The sequence below is a fragment of the Vanessa tameamea genome, chromosome Z, assembly GCF_037043105.1.
Source record: "Vanessa tameamea isolate UH-Manoa-2023 chromosome Z, ilVanTame1 primary haplotype, whole genome shotgun sequence".
Classification (NCBI taxonomy): Eukaryota; Metazoa; Arthropoda; class Insecta; order Lepidoptera; family Nymphalidae; genus Vanessa; species Vanessa tameamea.
Genome location: NC_087341.1, coordinates 14,345,769 through 14,367,757, shown reverse-complemented (window position 1 = coordinate 14,367,757; position 21,989 = coordinate 14,345,769). Strand labels below are relative to the sequence as shown.

The 21,989-nt window shown below is 31.6% G+C and overlaps 1 protein-coding gene across 15 annotated transcripts in view; it reads right to left on the bottom strand.

The window, feature by feature from the left end:
* The window catches only part of LOC113404162 (coiled-coil domain-containing protein AGAP005037), a 229,925-nt gene that overhangs the window by 155,617 nt on the left and 52,319 nt on the right, over nucleotides 1-21,989 (bottom strand). Inside the window, exon 1 of one of the 15 annotated variants that reach the window (XM_026644961.2) lies at nucleotides 15,405-15,550. The exons of 12 other annotated variants lie outside the window; for them this stretch is intronic. The gene's annotated coding sequence lies outside the window, so the exon portion shown is untranslated. Of the gene's footprint in view, nucleotides 1-14,890; nucleotides 14,963-15,108; nucleotides 15,321-15,404; nucleotides 15,551-21,989 lie in introns of those variants that run through there. 2 more of the 15 variants (XM_064220523.1, XM_064220522.1) reach the window with 2 other exon arrangements.

Below are 21,989 nucleotides of genomic sequence, written 5' to 3'. Positions count from 1 at the left end.
AACCCGCAATCATCGGTTAAAATGCACACGTTCTAACCACTGGACCATTTTGGCTCTTATTACGTTGTGTTCCTTGATAAATTATTTTAGTTAAATTTTATTTATCATTATAGAAACGAGTATGGTTTGCATAGGGATAGGGATTTGTACAAGCTCGTCTGAGTAGTTGTACTACCTGTACATTGGGTCACCAGACTCGTGAAAATTGACTAATAAATCGTATATATGTCGGTATTAGACACCACACACCCACCCATACACGCTAGCACAAAGCTGGCGAAAAGGTCAACAAAAGGTTACAATGACGTATTGAAAAAGCAGCGAAAACGAACTTAGGGTTTAAAGGTTTATTGTAGGGACACAAGCGAGCTTTACCAACGCCCTGTATTACTGTGGTTTTATTCATTTGTCGAACGCACGTTTGAAAAGGAAAACTATTACTACGTTTATTTCAAAACTGATAACTGATAAAACTTTTATTATTTACGTTTATTTTTGCGTCTCCCGTTTAAGGTTCAGTTTATTAACAAGGTGTTATTATAGCTGTTTTTTTTTCACTTCGTTTTAGGTGAATACGTCTTTTAGTAATATTTATCAGATTATATACAAGTAACTTTTACGGTGTAAATAGCCACTGACCTTTTTGTGACATTCACGTACACAACGTCGTATCTTTGCGCGAGTGAGCCGAAGGCGGCAGAGGTCGTTTCGTGCATATAGTATAATATTAAACAAATGTATTAAAACTTTCCTTCATCAGCTGTATTTTTGGAATGATGTTCTTTTCCGCGGCAGAAATCGTCGCGTAAGGATAAACTGTAAAGCACTTTTCAGGCGGTTTTCCCTCTCATACTTTCCAATTTCATTTATTTAATTGTGTCTGGTATTTAAAACACAATATATTGCGAAAGCTACTTCGCTCCAGCCGGGGTTTTATTTTTATATATGTTTATTTATAACAGTATATACGAGTAAGAAAAATTAAGATACAAGAAACTATATGGCCTAATATATATTAAGCAAAAATTGTGTTTACTATCAATGAGAAATGTTTTATTGAAATTCGTCTTTTGCTAAACATGTCTCCTTCATGGAAACACCATGTGATCAACAACGGTTGAAAACAAGATCAGGAGGCACGGTATTCTTAGTCGAAAAGCCTTTGGCAACTTAAGATGTTTAATTTGAGCTCGGTGGGAAGGCAAAACATTGCAAATCTGCCACGTATATATGCACTCACATACACAAATGTAATTCACACAAGAACAACGTGGTCAAGCTGCAAATATATTCTAGAATAACTTTTAAGTAGTGTAACTGGGCGATATTGTATTGTGCGAATTGCTGTATTGTTTGTTTTGAGGCAAAATATTATACGAAGCGAAATAAATAAGAAATAATAGTAGAGTGGACGACAAGAGGACTATTATTTAAAATTCAATAACAAGATAATGTTTTACTGGAAAGGTTTTAGGTCGAGTGCTTGTGATTATACATCTATGGATAGCTCCTCATAGCCGGCACTGCGTAATATATCTTCTATACATATGATAAAATTGGAGCGTCTGTTTGTAATAATTTCATATGTATATGTACACGGTACATATACCAAATTAAATTTTTTTTCCATTTTCTGTCTGTCTGTTTGTTCCGACTAATCTCTGAAACGGCTGGACCGATTTTGTCGGGACTTTCACTGGCAGAAAGCTAATGTTACAAAGAGTAAATTAGGCTACAACAATCACTTTTTTGTTAAATTCGTACGCGCACGATAACGCGGGCACAGCTAGTCAACTGTTATATTTAAAAGTATAATAAAGATATGTTTGTGACGATGTCTCTTTGACTGATTTCAACTACTCCAGTCGACGGAAACTACATTGCATTGAACTGCATTGAAGATATAGCGCAAAAATATGTACGCAAGCACAGGTGCGCTCTATATTCAATGTTTGTCGTAGTCCGATAGCAAGCCGATTTGATCGGAGAGAAATCCTTTAATCCTGCCTTTACAGAACCATTGACTTTAAGTGCTTTGCGCGACTTTGCCAGATATTACAAAGTCTACAACTTTGTAATAACATTAGATTGTATTAACATTTTGCCATCCTTGCGACACGCTTTCAAATAGATTGCCGTAAGTCTTTTAGGAGAGAATATTGAAAGCATAAGGAGTCCATACTTGACAAATTTATAGTCTGCGTAACTTAAAGCCGTAGGGCATTGCTCATTAACGACCTGTCTTTTCACTCCCGTTAAAGTAACGCCTCGCCGTAACATAACGAACATCTCTACAAAGGTATACCCTTCCTATCCTATCAGAGAATTATCCGTAAGTTCAATAACCATATGACTTATTCCGACTGGACAGATCGTACAACTCTTCATATCTAATTATTTTGCGTCATACTGAAACAGATATCAGAATTCCAAAGGTCAATATCTAAACTAGGTTATGGCATTGGTTGGGTTTTAATCTAAACTAGATTCTACAGAACTATGTATGTATATTCGAATAAATGCTGTGTTTCTTGTCGGTTATCTTCAGTAGAATAAAATATAGTTATCCTAACTATTACAGGTTCTAAACGACTTTTAATTACGTGTTTGTGGTAATTTTGTATTTTAATGAAACGATGATAAAAATATTTAGCATTCATTAAAAATGATTTAGAATCGATAGTTGTTCCTTTAATACCGGTAATTTTTTACTCTAAGCATTGTTTTCACCCAAGTTCAGTTATTAAATGGTTTCAAATAGTAAGTAGTCTTAAAAACCACCTTAATAAAAACACAAGATAATTAATTAAAATTGGACTAACATCCTTAGTACATTTATGATAAATACAAAATCGAAATTTAAAAAACTGTGGAAAAACCGTTCGCTTATAATAAATCATACAGTAGATCCAATCGTAGAACCGATTGGTTCTATGATTGTGATACGGCTTTACGTTATAAAGTGGCAGTCAGAATTGTCTGAACAAACTTAGCTAACTAGCTATTTATTTCTCGTAACGTCAGTCTTCTGGTCAAGTAATACATTGTTGTATTATGAACATTCAAGCATTTGTTTTACATAAGTTAAACTTATGACGACTTCAGCCAGACGCTATTGTACATGTTTTAACAAGGAATGTCGTTAAATCCGTACAACTTAAGAAGATCAATATTTAAAGCCGCTATGTTATGTATACAGTTGCAGTTGCTATCTCACACTAACGGGCGTTCTAGAACTGTGCTAGTCACGCTAACTTTAACGGCTGACGAAGACAGCAATATTGAAGCCTTATTTGCGTAGTGTTTCAGTTTATGCTATTATTTATGTAGAAAAAACGATAAACCGAAAGTAGGATAAAAGTTATTTGTAAAAAGTTTTCATAAACTAATAAAATCGGTAAGCGTTAAACGCTTTAAAGCGGATTAAAGTTTTATATTGTTTTAAATACATTAAGCTGTTCAAGACCATCAACACTGACTTAAGAGATAAGATGTCGAATAATCGATCCGTTTTCATTACTTTTATACACAACTTAACTGGAATATAATCATATGTACCATCATATTTTTTCAGTCGAGAAACTGATAAATTTTAAATACAAAGTACGTGAAACCTAATCATTCGGATAAGTATTACGTATTCCAATGGATCACTTCGATATAAAATATATTTATTATTATAATAATAGGTATTTACTAAGTTTTTAAGCAAACTATATATTATTAAATAATAGTACTACTTCTGTAGTATACAATGTAGTATATTGGTTGAATATTATAGTCACTGCTCGAATACTTAGAGTATTAACGTGAAATTATTTAGCCGGTCTTATGTTCCTGGAAAAGTAAAATACAATCTCTAAAGCTTTGTAATACTGATAAAGAAAGCAAACAGCAATATACAATTCTAGTATTATAAAGAGATCATTCATCATCATTGTTTATTAAGTAATTAAGCGGTATTAACGGTAATGGATGGTAAGTGGTTACCACCGCCTATAGACATTGTTACTGTATAATATTACGCATTTCTTACGTCGCAAATGCGCCTTCAACTTTTGGAATTATGCTTAACTTTTAGTTTTTTTTATACATGTCCTATATAACTAGTTGAAAAGAAATACGTCGATCCCTTTTTTCAGACGATCGTAGTTGTGTCGAATATATTAATTTAATTTATGTTATAGAAAATTAATTTATGTTATAATATATTAATTTTTGTATAAAAAATGACTCTAAAATGTCAGCAGATTTTTTAGTTTCATTTATTTACTACGTAACGCACGACCTTTTCAAATAAAATGTCCACGTTTTAAACGTCGCTTTGTAAATAAAAATGTCATATTACACTTTGATGCAGTTTTGTTAAATGCCTTCAGATACTTAGAGAAAGTATTATATGACGCGTATATTGGATCTGTAATATTTGCTATCGAGCTGCGTACGGAAAGGGAGAATGAGTTTATCCATATAATCGGTATTACAATATACATATAACCGTTTACCATAAATCGGAGATTAAATTTTAGGTAGTGATGTTATAAAACGGTATTACTTTATACTGAATAAAAAAATCACAACTTCGAAAAAGTTTTAAATACAGTGGACATGAAAAATTTAGTTAAAAAAACATCTATTCTGATAAAACTTGTTTTTTATGCAATGATTCATTCCGTGAATAGCGTGAGCTTTATACCGGGACATACACGTTTTCGTTGCACCCTAACTTGCATGGTCATAAATTATTTGCGGACTACCAAAGACAAAACAGCGTCCGTTTTTGTTAAACCATAAAGCGACGAGTCCTCTCTCTTTCATGTTTCATGGCTTTTTGCATCGACGATGTACAAAAAGGTTACTTTATTTGGTATCATAAACCATATAAATTGTATTAAATATACTAATTAGTCGTCCGCTATTTAATACTGGTAAATTAACAGCCGGAGAATAGTCCACAGCTGAATAAAGATCATTTATTATCTCGAGAAGTTCTAGAACTGTATCGGTGCTCGTCGGAGAATACGCATAAGCAGTTAATCATCCGACAATTTTTTATCGTACGGATATTTTTATTTTTTACATTATAACTAGACTAAATCGTTAGGGTAACTCTAACGACGATATAGCGACGATAAGTTTAATAAATAAATAAATTTGACATACGTAACAAAGTTATGTAAATCGGTATACTAGCTTTTCCCAGCAACTCTGTCTACATAATTATTTACCACAAATCCTGTGTATGCCTTCAGGCTTTAGGTTACCGCAATGTTAAATTTAATTTCTATCGTTCTGTGGTTTAGTTTTGATGAGGAATAAAATAGACAATACTTTTAGTTAATAATAATATTTAAATAAATTAATTTTTACTTTTAATTCTCTTTTATAGTATACGAATGAGAAAATATCATGAAATTAATTCGTCAAAACTCCTACAGGCTTGTTAGCAGGCAAGAGATTTAAAAACTAAAAAAAAAAAAAACAGAATCTAAACATATTTTTAATCCAAACACGAATCTCTTTACGAAATCCAGTTCTTGTTTCTATATATGAGTATTATAAAGTCTGCATATACAGAAAAAAATCTGTTCTTAATTATATACACGTAAGCATTACCCCTTTCTATTGTGAACTTGATTGACGGTTAAATAATAATAGAAAACATTTGAATTAAGAAGACTGACTTGACCGATTAAAATACAGGCAGGCGACGACGAGGCGACAAAAAAATAGAAACTACGTCAAAGCTGCCATCGAGATTACCTCTAGAAAGAGTCTATTAATTTATTAATTAATCCCATCATCCGACGTATAAATTAATTGATTTGAGTTTTTTAATCTTTATTTTAAATTTATAGCCAATTTATTATTTTATTCCTTTAGGACATATTTCATTGTTTACAGTTGAATGTGTACTTCATTTATGAAGCAGTTTTTCCGAATCGACGTTAGCTTTACGGAAAAAAAAGTAATAACATGACGTATTAAGAATTAAGAATTAATAAATTTAAACACCTATTTCAATATGAACAATTTAATTATATTCTCTTTTTTTTTACTTATAAAAGCATTTCATTTTAAAATAAAACTTAATAATTGCAAAGACAAAGTACAAAGATTTATAAATGCATTATCAGTATGTAATAACTGTTCCGACAAGGGACAATATTATAAGTATTGTATCTATTGTGACACCTAAGTCTCTTCGGACCTTTGTAAAAATTGTATAGCACACGTCTTAGCGAAGAAAGAGTAGACGTAATTCTCCTAATGCTTCTCATATGAGCATTGTTCACGCCGTTATTCTTGAAGTCACGACCGAGAGTCAACCGTGCTCCTTTATTAATAACAGTGAACGACGTAAAACGTGTTTTAAAGTAAAATATTTTATAAAGAAACCTCACTGTATTTTACTCAATAATTGATAAAACAATTCAATTCCAAAACAAACGAATGGGATGGTCATGAATAAACCTGGTGAATGCTACGCTATATTATTAGTAATAATTTCATCGAACACGAACTTACAAAATATAAATAATATGGTTAGCCGTTAATACTCGCTCTAATGAGTAAGCTAAGCACATAAATCGTCAATTAATTCATTTTAATGTTATTAATATTGTCACATTAACAGTCTGTAAATTTCCCACTGCTGGGCTAAGGCCTCCTCTCCCTTTGAGAATTGGAGATTCCACCACGTTGCTCCAATGCGGTTTGGTGGATTTGGTGTCAGCTTTTATGTAACTTTCATATATATTGTAATTTTTTATTCAAATCGTTTTATATAAATATTCAACTTATTAGGTTTAATAGTAACCACAACATCAGAAAATATTTACCTCACGATATACAGCAATAAATATTTGTTTCAGTTCATAAAAGCTTGTCAAATATGTAAGTCAGTTTGTTAGTTTGTTACGGCAGTGATAAAGTCGTCGTCACTATTGACTTAAAAGCCTCCAACTATTGCACAATAACTGACTTAAAGTTGTAAAAGGGAAAAACATATTTATTGTAAGTTAACGCTCCAGTCAGGCTTCGCGCGGGTGCAATTTATTAGACAATAAAGAAAATGAGAAGTGTGCTTAGCAAGAAAATATTACCTTAGTATATTTATTTTACAACGTTTATTTATTTATTGGTTTCTATAAGAATATCGTAAATGATAAATGTGAATAATCATTTTATCGTGAAACATAGCAAAAATGTTGTTGCTACAGTTACATATCTGAAAGTATACGATTTTTTTTCGTTGCACGTTATTTGGAAACTGTGATATATTCCAATCTTTTTTTTTATTCGTTTCATTGATGTAGTGTGAACGACAATTTTAATATATATTAAATGCTCTACGTAACTAATACATTTATATGAACAAGGTTTATTAAATTCGCTTCGCAAATAACTAATAATTAAGTAAATAATGTAGTAAATAATGTTATTGTATTTAATGAGAAATTGACACCTCATCAAAATAAATAATTTCGCGACGTAAAATTTGAGTTTTCATTGTTTTTAGAATTAATACTTTATCGATTAGTGGTTTTTTATGTGGTTTTATACGAAACAGATTCGCTGTTTCGTATAAAACCACATCTGACTACGTAATATAGAAAATATTTTTTGGTTTAGTAGAGCATTGACACATATACTTTCCAATGTGTTGTAACGAATGGTTAATATTTCTTATAAAGTCAATGTCTATGGATGATGGTGAAGACTTACCAACAGTCTCACTGACGCACTTGTATTTCCGCCTACCTATTTATTAAAAAAAAAAAGTGTCTGTTATCGAAGCTTCTATATTGAAACGGTGTCATTGGTATTGATCATTCTCGAATAGACTGTATTAAAAGAGGATTGCTGAATATTTAAATAGTATTATCGGAAGCTTTAAAATATTATCGATGTTCAATATTTTACTTTGTAATTATATACATATTATATTGCATAGCACAACTGCGCTCTTTATTTCCTAACTCTCATAATCCGATGCGATGACAATATCGGAAAGATTTCTGGTGCAGAACTTTAGGTTTTTTATGCTTTACGTGCCAAATGAGCAGGAAGCTCACCGAATGGAAAGTGACCACCATTGCCCGTCTACATCTGCAACACCGGCGGGCTTGCAGGTGCGTTGCCGGCCTTTAAGAAATGAGTACTCTCTTTTCTTGAAGGTTTCCAAGTCGGTTCGGAAAAACCACCGGGCAGTGGTTGTGTGAGGCAGAAAATGTTTTAAAAATCGCGCTGTTTTTGATTTTCGGATATCTATGTGGTGCGGGTGAGAATAACAATTTTTAAAACGCGAAATTCAACAGCCGGGTTTCATTCAAACATTTCCTCGGAACATTCCCTTTGAAAAATGCGGTCGTGGTCCCCGATGCACGATATTGTGTATAGTAATATCTTATTAGAAGAACGATAAATTAATTTAACTATTCAAAGTTTCAAACTCTATTGAAATATTTATTATTTCTTCTTTATAGATATAAAAATATTAAAGTGATTTTTATTCCTGTCCTTATTCTAAAGTAGTGTATGTACTGTAATACCGACGTAGTTAAAATATTCTTTGTTTGTTATATTATAGCATTTATCAAATAAATAAATTATATACCAAACGTAGATATATAATAAAAAGACTAAGCAGACATGTACGGATTATAAAACGTACCACGCTATATAAAGTGAATAAATAGCCTTAAGATTGATTCGTCGGTAACGATATCAAAATAGACTTGATAGCATAAATTTCAAAGACTTTTTTTCATAACTTAAAAGATTTTTTTTTACTTATAAAATTGTTTTATTCTCAAATTCTTTTTGGAGAAGCGATGGGTTTAATCATAGTTCATTACCTCTTAATTACCAAAAAAAGTTGGGATATTTCGTAACCGCCCGATTATATAATATAAACAACAAACCCAAACTCGAGATTTATATATAACTTTAAATTTAAACGATAACATATAAATCGATACTGAATAGTCTTAACATAAAATTATATTTTCGAAGCGAATAACAAGTCCAAAAATGCATTTTATATAAGAATATCGAATTCACAAATGTCACGTCAATAGTCTAAATTTAAAGCTGGTGAAACGGCAAAGCGTAGCAAGTAAGCAGCTTCTTATATAATAATATTATACTCTAAAACCTTAATATTAACTTATAATTTTTATGTATATTAATTTAATAGTTATTTCAGTTAGGCATTATGAGAGCCGAGATGGCCCAGTGGTTAGAACGCGTGCATATTAACCGATGATTGCGGGTTCAAACCCAGGCAAGCACCACTGAATTTTCATGCGCTTAATTTTTATTTATAATTCATCTCGTGGTCGACGGTAAAGGAAAACCTCCTGAGGAAACCTGCATGTGTCTAATTTCAACGAAGTTCCGCCACATGTGTATCAACCAACTCGTATTTGAGCAGCGCGGTGGAATATGCTGCAAACCTTCTCCTCAAAGGGAGAGGCCTTAGCCCAGCAGTGGAAAATTTACAGGCTGATAATGTTATGTTATGTTATTATGAAAATACCTCTTCTCAATGATCATTGTAATAATCCGGAATAACTTTATATTAAATCTAAAACTTATACTCTCATTACAAAAGCTCTATATAGTAAGGCATTCGAGAGCAGTCAATGTACTGTGCAACTACACAACAGGTAAAAACGTCGTGCAATATTTTTCACAATTTTAAACGAAGATATTACATTTTTATTCCAGTACCTCGTCTAAAAGTATTCGTGATGTGAGCCTGATGGTTTTTTAGGTTAATAGTGACGTACTTTTCAACATTCAGAAGTTTTGGGTGTTTGTCCCTCTTTTTACGGGCGCAAAAAAAAATGTGAACATACTTTTAAATATGCAATGTACCTATTGCAAAACTCTCCTACTTTAGTTTTGTTCTGGTGGTTTCTAATCTCTTTTAAAACATTAAATATCTAACTTCATTTGAACGTTCGATTTTTTTTTTTTAATATAAAGACATGCTATTTTTTCACTTAATAATTTTCATAAGTATATTTTAATTTAAAAAACTAATTAATAATAAAGATAAAATACTACACTATCAAATAATAACTTTCAATCGGATTTTATAAAGTCAACTTATTTCTATCTTATACATTTAGTTATAAAATCTTCGTTTTGCGTCAAATTAATTGAAGCTATTAGAGCTAGAGAAGCATATTAATGGTGAGCCTCATACGTCGATATGTAGGTCAAGAAATAAAGTGCGCATTGATCACTTGAAATTGAGAACAGCCATTGCATTAAATTAAGTAAGTTCTTTATGCAAAAGAAAATATACGGCTCTTTTACTTAACGGAGAAGCTATGGACTCAATTAGAGTCGTGTATTTATTTAAAAAGGAAGTGCAAAATGAGTAAAAGAGACGACTCGGTAAAAGGCGGTTAATCTGGTTTTTTACACTGCAAATACATCATGCTTGCTTTTTATGATAAAAAAATAAGATATAAAAAAGATGAAAGTGCTAATGAACGTCGAAATATGATTTTAAAGTTCATATAGCTTCTGCCGTAAATTCGGCTTAATCAGATTTTATAATTAGCTTTACATTTGTTTGACTCAGTTTCGTTTACTGGGTCCTCTCAGGTCTGGGTATTCTCTTTTACGAATCAGGTATTTTTTTTACTTTTATTTTCAATAAAATGGGCAATGCTTCGAAAATTAAAAAAACAATAATATTACTACATCTAACTACGGCTCAAACGTTAATAATTACTATTAATTTTGTACTCCTAAGTGTACTAAAGAGTATAATCTATCTTAGGTAAATCAACGTTCATAATGTATCAAGTCAAAATATTTACTGAGTAATAGCTAAAGATAACAGTATTTAATCAAAGAAGCGCGCTACCACGATCGGAAAAATCGTCTTTCTGAAATTTTGAAATATCTCCCTCACTCACCTGCTTACGCTTAAAATTTGAAAATTAAATTCAAAGCAACCTCAGATGTGACACGTTCTGACATGATAGGCAAAGTGGATAAGGAACCTTTTATATCATTAAAACATGAATTAAATAACTAATTAGGGTATATTAATAACGCACCTTTGTCTGTACTTTGCAAATACATAGTTTCATTAGATTGGGCAACCTATGTCTTTCTAATTCCTCGTGAAATATTCTCTCGATAAAAGCTCTAATGTTATCAATAGCAAAGTTAATCAAAAAATGTTAATGAATGTCAGTATTATTTAACAGTATTGGCCCATGATTTAGCTAGCAAACCCATGTAAAATTTATCAATTTATATATATTATCTAACATATATTTTTTGTCACAATAAAATAACAGACTAGGGTATATATTTTCAATACCGTATCTCGTACTGTAGAAAAAGCATTACACTTGCTCATTGATTGTCAAATATATAATATTGGCTCGACAATAAATACTTTTAGACCAGTGAAAAAAGAAGTTCAACGGGTTTATTTTTTCAGCAAATGTTGATAACGATCTATTTTATTTTAAGTTATTTTGACGGGATCCTTTCACTGCCATGTAGATTACTTGTAACAGCCGACGAGTAGGTATTAAATAGATATATTATCAAGAAGTAAATTGTTGTGATAAGATCTTACTACTAAATAAACTGTTAATTATATCATTATTATTGATTGATATGCTTTAAAAATTGAAATTGAGGCCGTCTCATGAAAATGACGATCACAGAAACCGCGGCAGAAAATACCGAAATTAAATTAGAGTAAATATTTTTCTTATTCTAAATTATAATATCCTTTCTAGTTAAGGATTTGTACTTGGGTACAATATTGGAAATAAAAAGTCTAACAGGCGTATTACCCAGCCTTATTGCCTTTACTGGTGTCGGGAGGGCTGGTTAATTTTTCGCCTAGCGAATTGCTATTAAACGAGAAAATTCTGCAAGCACTCCTGCCACAATTCCACGCGGTCATGAATTGTTCAGTAGCTATTTATAATTTTGATTTTTAAATATTAATTTAAGTCCTCGTTTTAAAGATTATAACAATATGATTTAGAGTAAAAATTATTGCGTTCCTGTAATTAAATCCTAAAACGACTCAACTTTACTTTACTTTCCAAGTTCAATTTAAGTAAAGGATGGCGAAAATAAATTGTATAGTTAATTTTAAAAAAAAATTAACGTTCTAAATGTATTAAATACTTTTTACTTCATATATGATTCCATGGACATATTACTGTTAAATAAAATGAAAAAAAAAACTACCAATTTTTCTCCACAGTGAATAATTAAACCACAATAAATATAAATATAAACTATAAATATATATTGTATGTAATATATATTTTTAATTACATACATTTTTACCTTTACTATACATTACATACCTAAGCCGCTTACCTAATTGATATGTCCTGAAAACGGTATAAAATTCCCATGACAGTTTCTGAGATCAGCGCGAAAATGTATCTACATCGATAATATCTAGATAATTTTATCTATATCAACATATATATTATATTGCTATAAAGATTAGATTAAGAACACAACTTACGCGTATTAATTGTAACAGTCCCCAAAATATAACATTACGTTTTATAATGTGTGTGATTGTTTCTGAATTCGATTTGACGTTAGTTTTAAAGGAAGTAAAAACAATATAAAATATTAAATGACGTCTTGTTAACGTTAGTGAAAAAAACCACTAGATGTAAATTATTTAAACTGATCAATCACTTTATCGTGACCCACCTACGCTTTACGATAACGCGAAGCTTAAGATATGAATTAAGATCTCGAATTAATTTCATTTCACATCTAAGGCAAATATATTTAATTATTTATAGCAAAACATTTTTTAAATGTTGCCTTTTGTCGTAAGCATCAGACTATTGATAAAATAAATCTTCGTTAAAATGTATTTTCAATATGTATGTTTTAATATAAAAAAGTAAAAATATCATAAGCACTTCAAGAAAAGTAAAACATTTAAAAAATACGATTTATATAAATAACTACCTGCACGTACCGACTTCGTTCGAGTGAAAGAGGAATTTTATTTACTTTCCAAATGCAGTAAACCATTAAAGTAACCATTTAAGGACAAATACAAAACATTTAAATAACTTCATCGAATTCGATCGATTAGGAGTTCAGTTACATACTGTATTAACTATTGTACTGCACTTAAAAAACAAAAATCCCGATAACATCTTTACATTTGTTTATAATTCAATTAAAAAAAATTATTCATTCTAAGTATATTTATCAAAAAAATATATAATATTGTGAATTGACGTTGAACAGAATAAAATCGCAAATGATATAATACGACAAAATACAATGCACGGAACTTTATACAACTTTGCCCCAACCGAAATTTCGGATAACAACCACGCTATAAGTAGCCTTACTGTAATGCCTTTTTAATGATTATTAAAAATAAATCTACCTAATTGCCCCAAACTTGCAATATTTTATTATTTGTAAATCAGAAGCATATTGATTGTATTATATAAATATAATGCAATGTCATGTTTCCCTGCTATCTGAGAAGGATTACGCTATAAAATAAAAATATATATATAATCATAATAGTCAGTACCTGTTGTTATGGTTAGAATTTTGCATCACTACGACAAAACATGTATTAGAATACTGCTTCCTTATACCATAGGCGACAATTCATGCAACTTAACGTCATTAATCCAAGTGCAAATAATAATCCGAATATTTGAAAAGCCTGCCAAATTGAAATCTATACATATAATAAAATTGGAGTGTCCGTTTTTAATATTAAAATAACCGCTTTTTACTAAATGCATATGTATGTACACGACACATATACCAAAATAACATAGTGTACAATTTTTGTCTGTCAGTATGTCTGTTTGATCCGGCTAATCTCTGGAACGGCTGGACCGATGTTGACGGGACTTTCACTACCTAATAGCTGATGTAATAAGGAGTAATTTAGGCTACAACAAAAAAAAAGTTTGTTGAATTCAAACGCGTACGAAGTCGCGGGTACGGCTAGTTAATAAATAAATTGCGTCCGCCAATTACGTTTAGTTACGTAACGCGTAATTTAGAAAAATATATTGATTTTAACACGACATAGTTTGAATGCTATATTTTTTCATGAAAATCTTTATTTATTACATTACGTATCTGAAACATATAGTCCTACTATTAAAATCTACGTATAACATTTTTTAGGCATAACATTCTTTCGGATTAGCCTGCACGCGTACCAACAAATGTATCAGAATGCGCTCGAAAAACGGGATAGGAAACACAGCGCGAAATAAAATCCTTTTATTCGGTAAATGATATGGGTAGCTTTTACAGAATCACTATTTATTATTAAAAGTTATTATTTTCGTACGCTTTTTTTTTAATAATTCATATTTGTTGTATACGATTTAATACACTGGGGCAGAATCTGGTAATGTCGTGTGTCGTTATATAGAATACATGATTTCTAATAACACAATGAGCATGTAAAGGAATTTAACATCGATTAATTGTATACGTATTATATTGATTTTTAACCCCGCGACACTTAAGACGCTTACAAATCAGCACGTACCTGGTTTATTACCCGATAAATCTCTATGTTTTACCATTTTTGAGAATATTACGTAGCTCGTTTAATATTAAAAGGATTAAAAGTGTACTTTAGTATTTACAAAATAATATTTTGTTCTTTCGCAGCACAAAGCGATACAATTTTATAAATAGTGTTACATACCAAAATCCAGAAGATAATCTCCCATAAGACCGTCACTGTTTCTACAATTTAAATAAAAACGTGCATTCGTCAACGAATAGACAATTCAATATAAATTAAAGTATTATATTGTCAACGATTTCCAAGAAAACCCATAAAGTTACATAGAAACACTGGCAAAAACATAAATGTATAAAATTCGTTGTACAACTCGAAAACATGAATGAAATACATGAACTGTCTGTTCAGGTACAAAGAAAATTGGACTCAGTATCTGCTAGATATGATATCAAATCGAGATATCAAGTTGCAGGTCGCAAAATAAATTATGTTTTCGGTAATACCTGAATAATGAAACGGTGCATGTAAACTTCAGGAAAGTGACATAATACTTTGTATTAAGAACTGTTTTCGCTTGTTATCTGTTGCGAGATCGTTCATTGAAATATCACGCTTAGATACAAGATGCAACGCGCAAAATTGAAACGATGCACCGGCACTCCCGCGGGGGTGGGCGTCGTATTGCCGGAGTAATACATCACGTGGTCGCCCCCCGTACACCCCGATAGACACGTTAACGTAAGTGCCATTGAACCACACCCATGGCCACAGGCGCAAAACAAACAACATACGCCGAGACGAAAGCCGATTTGGCCTACAATGAAACAAACGTCGCTTGAAAGTCTACCTAAAAATTTTGTTGGTGTTTATTATCACAGTTATTGGTGTTTGGAAGCCGGTCAGTCGCCGTCGGCGCAATCTACGGGCGCGATCGCGACGTTCGGGGCGCCGTCTGCGCCCTCGGACGCCCTCTTTAAAACTGAACCGAGTGTTTTTACTATACACAGCGGAGGTTAGATCGGGCCTGTTGCGCGGCGTGTGCGGTCCCGCACTGGCGCGCATTTGTCGCCGACGATCGATGCGGGCATCGACCTTGCGCCGTAGCCGTTTTGCCGAAGCCATCCGCAACCCTAAAGACCGTCTCAATTTTTGGCTCTATGCAGAGGTGTACTAGGCAGGTCAAAAAGTATCGAACGAAAACAAATCAATCGTTAAATTGACGGAACTACGCGAAAGTCGTAGTGCACTTTGCTGGCCTTTTTTACCATGGAATTCTAAATAAAATAGATATACGATTTGTTGTGTTGAAGTTTAAATTTTTATTTTGAATATACCTCTTAGACTTTACACGCGAAAAGTAAATGTGAGTTGTGAAAAATGTAATTAACTGAATACAGCTTCAAATTGCAGCGAATGGAGTAAACATAAAAAGCGAAATGAATTTCAGTTCACCACTAGACCGGATTAAATAATATGGCATGAAGCGCTGTGCGCTAGAAAGCGCTGACGTCTGTGCAGCGGATTATCACATTCTGACCTATTCCAGTCCGAAACATATTTAATACTTACAAATATTGACAATTTAAAAATAGCATTCGTTATCACTATTAAAATAAATAATACAAAATAATTTTACACCAATCTTTACGTGCCCTACAAAGGTAAGCAGCTCATTATTTGCTCTGATCGTACTTGTATAACTCGTAAGTCTAAAATTAGACGTGATGTATATTAAATAAGTCGTTGTAAGAGAATACTGCCTAAAATAACAATGTCTGTACTGAATCTAAACTTTATACGACTTTATAAATTGAATTTAGAGCTAACTGGCCGGATTTACGATAGAAAAAACATTTTTAAGTTCCCGTGTGTGACATAAATGGAAAAATGCTTTTATAATAAGAACGGTCAAATAAGAAATGCGGGGCATAAAATTTTACATGTAATAATATTTAACTTTCTTAGCTATTCGCAAAACTAACGAAGTTAGGTAGACTATAAGTTAAGGGTTCATATTTGAATACTTTATATTAAGCTGTATCAAAAATTCAACCAGTTACCTCAAACTTCGATTTGAATACCCGTTTGACAGCTATTCATAGAATATTATGTCTTCCATATTGTTACGCAGTAATATTTTTATATTCACTTAATATAATATCATACTACCTGTCCGCGACTTTGTACGACGTGTGTAGGCTTGTAGATGCTAGTGATAAAAAGTGACCACCAGTGTACTACAGACTACAATCAATCTCTGAGCCAAAATTAATTCGGATCCCTTCAGCACTTCTGGCATCTTTGAGTAAAAAAAAAAAAATAATATCCATCCATTCAAACATCGACGACCTCCGTGGTCGAGTAGTGTGTACACCGGTTTTCATGGGTACGCCACTCCGAGGTCTCGGGTTCGATTCCCGACCGAGTCGATGTAGAAAAAGTTCAATAATATTTTATGTTGTCTTGGGTCTGGGTGTTTGTGGTACCGTCGTTACTTCTGATTTGCCATAACACAAGTGGTTTAGCTACTTACATTGGGATCAGAGTAATGTATGTGATGTTGTCCAATATTTATTTATTATTATTATTTATTAAACATTAAAAATATTAGTAAGATTACGTCTTCTGTAACTGATAAGCGGTAGCTTCTAAACGGAGTATTAGGCATAATTTTTCATTCAAAAACATGCGTAACGAAATGAAAATAATATCGATTCAAATATAAACAGAAATACATAGCTATATAGCTTATATTTATTTATATTAATATTTTTTACATGCATTCAATACATTTAGTAGCTTAATATTTTATTAAACATTTTATTTATTTTAGTGTTTTATGTTTTTTTTTTAAGTTTTTACTTTAACTGCACTAATAGACACTGGCTAATTTGCATATCATGCCTTAAATACATATAAGTTTATAATTAAAAAAAAAAAAACGAGCTTTACATTTTAACCGTATTATTTTCCGAGTTTTGCGAATATATGTAAATAAAGACGCAGAAATAACGCAATAACTTATATAACACACCCATTAAACAAATAGTATTTACACTATGACATCAATATTAAATTAATTTTTATTTATATATCTCGTATCTATAAATAAATCGATAAAAATCTCAAACGGTCAAATGTTCAAAGTATTTAAAGCAACAACAAGAATTCGTTAACGAAAATAGAAAAGGATTTTTCTTTTTCGATTTTATTTTAACAGAAATTAATTAAGCATATTAATGAAAGTTTTTGGTGTAATTATGTTATTGTGGATAAAATAAGAACGAAATAAATCTAAATTAAAAGTATACATATTATTAGGCTACGGGTATCTTATTCATTGACAATTATTTTTTAACTTACATGCTATCAAAATCACAGACATTACAATACAAACGTCATGTTAGGTATTCTGATACGAATACATTTGGCCTACTTACAAATACATAAATCTGACAAAAAGCCAAGTCAGAGACGGTGCCAAAAAAGTTGAATTTTAGTTTTGTTTCGTACAAAGTAAATTTTTTTTTTCGTTTTTCCGTACCTTATTCTGAGAATTAAAATCATAATACGTAATGTTTATCTGGCTATTGTATCTTCCTATTATATATATATTTGGCTATTATTTTTCGTTCCTTCTGAACTTTCAACTTACCGTTGAATCAAAACTATTATCATCATGTATCGAAAAAGATAAGTTTGCAGAAATACATTCAAAAATACGAGAAAACAAGTTAGTACCGTCATTAGGTAGTATCGTAAGTGAATTCAAAAAATTAGACAAAATATGACAGATAATAGAGATTTTAAGGTGCACTGGGCGCGATCTACATATAATTTAATTAGGAATATCTTTACGATTTGGTTTTGGTTGGTTTTTAATGTGGCTTCCCTTCGAGGTATTTGGCTTTGCTCTCGTGTACGGCAAGGCAACAAATACGTATTCAAAGCCCGCACTCTCCGATCTATGTCAAGGTCGACCAACGCAGGCTTTTCGGTGGGTAAGAAAACTACATAACCCGGGTCCCCGAAGGATCCAAGTACCTTTAGAAGATTCCCCTCAGGCCGTGGCGAACTTATGATGCGCCTGTGGTGCCATAAATGTCACTACTATCCCGGCATTTTCTCGAAGATTTTCCTGGGGATTATGTTAGATTAACTACGTTATATATGTAAAATAGTCCCTGTAGAAGAGCGCGTCAAAAAACATTTTTTCTTATTCATTACCATTTTTAGCATGTACAACAATACTCCGTAGAAATCTGGTCTGGATCTGGAGAGATAGTCGGTAGGTAGGAAATTAGCGGTTACAATTGTCTAAATTGACAATCATTATTACTTTACAGTTTATCATGCACAAATTACACAAATGCAGGTTTACCCGCGATGTTTTTCTTCACCGAGATGAATTATAAATATTAACACAAATTAAGTACATAAAAATTCAATGGTGCTTGCCTAGGTTTGAACCCGCAATCAACAGTCTCTCTCTGCTCTCGATTTCCATAATAATAATATGAACCAAAATATAAAAAAATATATTCATTATTTGTTTTAACAAATATTCATTTTAGTACAGATATGGAACAAAAATAAATTGAATTTATGAAAAACGAAAGTATTCCTGTATATATATTTGAAACAAATCTTAAGTTATTGTATTATCCACTTATCTGGGGCAACATGGTGTGTGCTTCAAACCTTCTCGTCAAAAGGAAAAAGAGGCTTCGCCCAGCCGTGGGATATTTAAAGGCCGTTTCTTTAGAATAAACGGCTTTGACGTACATTATTTGATAAACTACACTTAATTAAACCGATATTTTTATCTTATACCAACTTGGTCTCTTAGGGCTGTAACTAATACCTATAAAGGAAATTGTAAAAGCATTTTGTACACATGGATTGATTGTAATCATTAAAATAGAAAAAATATATTAATACATTTATTTAGTTTTTATTTAAAGTTCATTTACCCTGAACATATAAAGAAAATTCTTGTTATTTTGGGTTAGGAGCCTTGTCGGGCGTACAGGCAGTACAAATTACCAGGTTCATCACGATGGGATGAATGATGTAGTAATGACTAAAGGACCAACATAGAAATATTTTTTTTATGAACATTGAACGTGTTTTAATAAAATAATCAGGTTGAACGACGAAATATATAAAGTTGTTAAACTTATACAAACAGCGTCCGCGTCCGATATAATAAACTACATTATCAATTAAGTTCTCGCCTTCAATTCTTGATAAATTGATCCTCGAATACAGTATGAAGATATTTTTTAAGTAATAATAATCGTTCATATAGTTGTATGTTATGATACGGCATATATACCAGTGTAATGCAAATCACGAGTTGATTGCTTTGAACTTTCATCCCGAAAATTGAAACCTATAAATCTATATTAATATTACCAATGCTATTAACAAAATTAAAATCTAAATCTAAATATTCTTTATTCAAGTAGGCTCGTAAAAGCAATTTTGATTCGTCATGTGACACTGTTTTGTTCTACCGAGAAGACCAGGCAAGAAAGTCAACGGTTACTCATTTCCACCATTTTAATTACAGAATATGTCAGTAAACAACAATATTTTTTTTTACATATCCTGTCCAGAAGTCAATTAATACTAAGTTAACAGTTTTTTATTTTCATGTATTGAGTAATATGACTTATTTATCAATCTTTTTTTTTACATGAGTGTTAATTTTTTTAATAGGCCAAGTTAAAAATAACTTTGTATCTTATTATAGAAACGAATAAGGTGTCCCAGGAAGGATGTATTAACTTTGCGAAGTCGGAAACTAGATGTTATTAGTTGACCTTTCCTCCTCGTGTCCATACAATTGTTCCCAGGACTGATCGGCATCCGCAGCCAAACAGCCAAAGAGGGAGTTAATAGTACCTATATAACATACTTTTCGCAACCGCACAATAAAGGTTATATATACTCAGCGATGCCTGCATTTAAAACATTCTTGCTTAACGAGACTAAAAATCAGTTTCATTTTACGTATATCATAACTAAGCACTGTCTGCAGAAAATATAAATATAATATTACGAAGGACATAATGACTACGTTAATCCGCATATATTGAACATCGATAGTTGTAAACCATTTAATAGTTTAGTATTTGTTATAAAACGAAGCCAATAAACTTCGGAATACACTGTGCTCTAGACGTGTATAAAATAATTGTCGAAAATGAAAAACTCGCTTTACAGTACTATTAAATAACAATGCAAAATAAAACAAACTATGTCAAAATAAACACCCAAGAGAAATCCGTAATAATTTTGATAGATAATAACGCCCTGAAAATACACGAAAGCTGCGTACACTCCAATCCTCTGGGAGGGAATTCGGTCAAAACCTTAATAATGCCGCAAATGAAAAGTGCCGCATAATGAGGTTTTGTTCCTGCGAAATGATGCGGCGGAACTGCCCCGCCTATTGTTGCCTAGTTTATTACAAAATTAGAATGTAAGACGAAGATCCTTTATATTAAGGCATACCCAACGACAGAGACGTAGAATATTGATTTTAAAGTACCTAAAAGTTTTTTTTTTTTATGATTGCTTTTGATTTATCTGTTTCGATAATAACTAATAGTAATTAAAAGTACTGATGTAAATTAGCGTAAAGCAATTAATTAAAAATCTCTATATATTAAATTCATACATATTTTCACGCCTTGCATTAATTTTATGATTCAGGTTTACATATTTGGCGACATATTTTCTAACGATAACTACGACGGCTCGTTAAAAAGCAGTCTATTGACGACGCTTCGGAGAGAGCTCTCAAAACCGACATTGCATTTTAATGATGAAGCCATATGATGAATTAACTATTCATTTAAAATATATATTTCGTACATTAATAAAAAAACTCACATGCTAGTCTAACGATTTATATATGATTAAGTTCATTAGGAAGAGTTGCTTTTTTTTTAATGGTAATTGATTTTGGCAATTTTCCTTATGAAAAATCACAGGTATGAAGGAAATGAAGCGAGTCACGTTTTAATTTTTCGTTCGAAATATGTTCCTTCGATTTCGTTTGAACCTTGGAGATGAAAAAACGGTTAATGAATACCTTTTTTTTACCCCGAAAAAAATACACAAATATATATTAGTATCGCCTTGTTACTTTTCTTATTCATAAAAATCGGTTTTTTTGTTCGTATTGTATAGTTATAGCAAATAATTGCGTGACATTTTCTGGTTCAGTTGGTCATCGACGTGAAATATGTAACGCGAAAATATTTCAATAACAGCATATCGAAAAAAATTAAAAAGTTATTACGATGCATGTTAGTCTCAAAAGTTAGTTAATTTATACCTCAACCCTAAACTCCACCTCCGAATTTATGTAAAATTATGCATATTATCTGAATAATGTAAGAGAGGTAGACGTATTCTT